The sequence below is a fragment of the Mus caroli genome, unplaced genomic scaffold, assembly GCF_978045245.1.
Source record: "Mus caroli unplaced genomic scaffold, Mus_caroli_1 scaffold_31, whole genome shotgun sequence".
Lineage (NCBI taxonomy): Eukaryota > Metazoa > Chordata > Mammalia > Rodentia > Muridae > Mus > Mus caroli.
The window spans coordinates 2,288,627-2,293,205 of NW_028227286.1; positions in this window are offsets into that span (position 1 = coordinate 2,288,627).

Consider the following 4,579-nt stretch of genomic DNA (forward strand, 5'->3'; position numbering starts at 1 on the left):
GGCTATCAGTCCTGCGCCACTATTAGCTCTCATTCTTTGAGTTGGCAAGCACCTGAAGGTCAAATGGGACGATTCACTCCTTATGTCTTACCACTCCCAGTTATTCTCTGGGGGAGAGATATTTTACAGGCAATGGGAATGACCTTGACTAATGAATACTCGCTAAAAGGTGTTCAAATGATGAAGAAAATGGGCTATAAAGAAGGAAGAGGATTAGGGAAAGGAGAGCAGGTTAGAGTTGAACCTCTCTTTCAAGAAGGTAATAATGGGAGACAAGGTTTGTGTTTTTCCTAGGGGCCGTTGAGGGTTCCATGCCCATACCATGGCTTACAGAGGAAGCAGTATGGGTTCTTCAAGGGCCTCTCACCTCTGAAAAATTAGAAGCAGCCGCAAAACTGATCTCTGAACAGCTATGCTTGGGTCATTTAGAGCCCTCTACCTCACACTGTAATACACATACTTTGGAATTAAGATAAAATCTGGCAAATGGCACTTATTACATGATCTTAGAGCAATTAATGCACAGATGCGCCTGTTTGGGTCGGTTAACTGAGGGCTACCATGGCTTTCCGCCCTACCCAAGAATTGGGAAATTATAGATATAAAAGATTGCTTTTTTCTCTATACCTTTATACCTTCAAGATAGACAATGATTTGCATTTAACATCTATCCATTAATCATTTAGAGCCTGATCAAAGATACCAATAGAAGGTCATACCTCAGGGGATGGTGAATAGCCCCACAATGTGTCAAATGTATGTGCATTTGGCACTTAAGTCAGTTAGAGATCATTTTCCTTCATTACTTTGGATACTTTACATGGATGACATTTTGATTTGCCATAAAAATTCACAGTTATTGCAAGATACATACCCTATATTAATATTAAACATTAGTGCAATGGGGATTGCAGGTGTCCACCGAAAAGGTACAAGTTGCTTGAATGGGAACCTTCATAGGGTCACTCATTTATCCTGACAAAATTGTTCCTCAAAAATTAGAGATTCACAAAGATTAACTACATACCTTGAATGATTTGCAAAAATTGCTGGGAGATATTAATTGGCTGAGACCATTTTTGAAAATTCCATTAGCGGAATTAAAGCCCTTATTTGATATATTAGAGAGAGATACCCACATCTCCTCCCACAGAGCACTTAACCCAGCAGCATTTCAAGCTTTACAAACTGTAGAAAAGGTCTTACCAGATGCTCAATTACTACACATTGACTAGTTGAAGTAATTTGAATTTTGCATATTAAAAACCGCACAGTTACCAACAGCAGTCTTTTGGCAAAATGGACCCTTAATATGGGTCCACCCTAATGCTTCCCCTGCAAAAATCATTTAATGGTATCCTAATGCAGCTGCTCAACTTACACTTCAGGGGATAAAAGCAGCTATTACTCAGTTTGGGAAAGAACCTCATATGCTATTTGTGTCTTATACCTCTATTCAAGTTCAAACCCTGGCAGCAACAAGTAATGATTGGGCAGTCTCGGTTGCCTCTTATTCAGGACAAATTGATAATCATTATCCAAAACATCCAATCTTACAGTTTGTCTTAAGCAAAGCCATAGTGTTTCCAGTAATGAGAGCCAAACACCCGCTTGCGGATTGTGTGCTGGTGTATACAGATGGATCCAAATCTGGCAGAGGTGCTTATGTAGTAAATGGCCAAGGAACATCCAAACAATATAATGAGACATCACCCCAGGTTGTAGAGGGTATAGTGGTACTGGAGGTACTTAAAATTTTACGGGGACTGCTCAATATTGTATCTGATTCCTTATCTGTGGTTAATGCAGTTAATACACTTGAAGTTGCTGGTTTAATTAGACCCTCTAGGAAGCTTGCTCACATTTTTCAGCAAATTCAGTCTGCCCTGTTACATATAAGACATCTTGTTTATATTACTCATGTCAGGGCTCATTCTGGCCTTCCTGGCCCCATGTCTCATGGAAATGACTTGGCAGACAAAGTCACTAGAATCATGGCTGCTGCCCTGTCCTCACAGGCAAAGGCTGCAAGGGAGTTTCATAAATGCTTCCACATAAGGGCTGAAACTTTGCGCCGCCGTTTCATTTTGCCCAGGAAAGAAGCTTGTGACATGTCACCCAATGTCAAAACTGTTGTCAATTTCTGCCTACTCCTCATGTAGGGGTAACCCCCCGAGACATCAGACCATTACAGGTCTGGCAAAGGGATGTCACTCGTATTTCCTCCTTTGGAAGAAATCAATATATACAAGTTTCCATTGACATCTGCTCTGGTGTTATATTTGCTACACCTTTAACAGGTAAGAAAGCCTCTCATGTTATACAGCACTGTTTAGAAGCTTGAAGTGCTTGGGGCAAGCCCACAATCATTAAAACTGATAATGGGCCAGCATATACCTTTACTAAATTTCAGCAATTTTGTCATCAAATGGATGTCACTCACCTGACATGCCTTCCTTATAATCCTCAAGGACAAGGCATTGTGGAATGTGCCCACCATACACTCAAGTCTTATTTAATAAAACAAAAAGGGAGAGTTGGTGAGACTGCCCTCAGTGCCAAGAGTAGCTGTCTCCATTGCTCTCTTCACACTTAATTTTTTGAATCTTGACGAGCAAGGTCGCTGTGCAGCTGATCGAAATAGCTCAGACCAAAAGAAATGGTGAAATGGAAAGATGTCTTATCTGGTCTGTGGAAAGGCCCGGATCCTATTTTAATAAGATCCTGTCTGTCTTTTTCTACAGAGTGAAGACACCACCTTTTGGCAGCCGAAACGACTCACCCGCAAGATAATAATCAAGGATGGTGTGGAAGATGCTGACCTCCCTAAGACTGCTTCAGATTCTGACAATGCTAAACTTGTCTCAGGTTCCTAGTATGAAGGGCAACAGAGATGGGCCAATCTTTCAGCTTTCCCTAAACCAATGCCAGTTCACCATGATGCTATCGTTTTTCCAAAATTCTTTACTACCAATAAAAAAAACTGGATTTACCATATTTGCCATTTGTCCCTTTGCAGGTCCAGTTAGGAGAAAATCGCTCCCTCCAAAACAGGGTTCTCTATGTTTTCAATTAACACAAAAGGGGGACTGTATTCAGCTCAGTATCCATATGTTAGGATCATTTAAGGATAGTGGAACTGTAAATCTAACCCAAACCCGAGGAAAAGGAAATAATAGTATTATTCATGTTACATGGTTTTGGTGGCAATCGTCAGTCTGGCTAAAGAGACATTCCTGTCTCCCAATTGGAATGAGATGGATCATCCTTGTCAACCCAGGATTGCTCCCCATTGTGGTGGAGAGGATGTAGGGGAGTTACCGCCATGTCAGTCTTCTGTAGCCAGATGGATTGATGAGCACAAATATTTACCTTCTCCCCCAATATGTTGTTTGGGACTGAAGAAGAGTTTGTAATGAGAATGGGCCTCTTCTTGCAGGACCGCAGAATGAGCCCTTTCCATAAATGGCTACTTTATTGGGATAAATGGAAGCTGTACAGATCTTAATCCCCTTGTTTTCTTAAAAGTAGGTGCCAAAGGAACGGCCATTTACACTGGTGTCTCCAATTATACCAGGATTGAGGTAGATGGACAACCAACGAGATATGTAATTCATACTGAAGAGATCTCTAGTTTAAATAAAACACAGATTAATCAAACCAGCTATATATCAACTCCAATATGTGTCTATCCTCCCTTTCTATTTATTTTATCTAATGATTCATTTGAAAACTGTGTAAATGATTCCTGTTGGATTTCTCAATGTTGGGATGCAACAAAGGACCCCCGCACCATAGTGGCCCGGATCCCACGTTGGATACTTGTTCTGGTGGAAACACCCTCTACCTTATCCCTGTTTCGACAAAAAAGAGATTTTTAGCATTACTGCTGTCGTGATCATAGCAATTTCAGCCAGTGCAGATGCTGCTAGAGCTGCAGGATTCGCTATGGCTGGTACGGTCCAAACAGGCACAAAATTAAATCAGCTTTCATTCGAATTGACTGATGCTATCAATGTCCAAACTTCTGCTAGTGCCCAGTTAAAGAGAGGGCTGATGATTTTGAATCAGCGCCTTGATCTGGTTGAGGAATAGATAGGTGTCCTATACCAGTTGGCCCAGGTGGGTTGTGAAAGAAAAATGGGCACTCTGTGCATTACCAATGTTCAATATGAAAATTTTACTTGTGCAGCTAATCTGTCTAGACAGCTTTCCTGTATCTTGCCGGAAATTAGTAAGAAGGATTCGATGACACTCTTGAGGCAGTAGCAGTTCTAAGGATCAACTCGAGGTAAATGGACCTCTCACTGACAGAGGGCCTCTCCTCCTGCATTTCATCTGCATTTTCTTATTCCAAGGAATGGGTGGGGATAGTTTTATTTGGTGCTTCCATCTGCTGTGGGCTTGTGCTCATGCTCTGGTTGGTTTACAAGCTCAGAGCCCAAAAAAGTTGTGACAAGGTCGTCATTGCTCAAGTATTTGTGGCCATTGAACAAGGGGCCTCTCTGGAAATCTGGCTATCTATGTTGAAATAATTAATGTTGTGGTGATAAGTTTAGGAACATCATGATCATCCCTT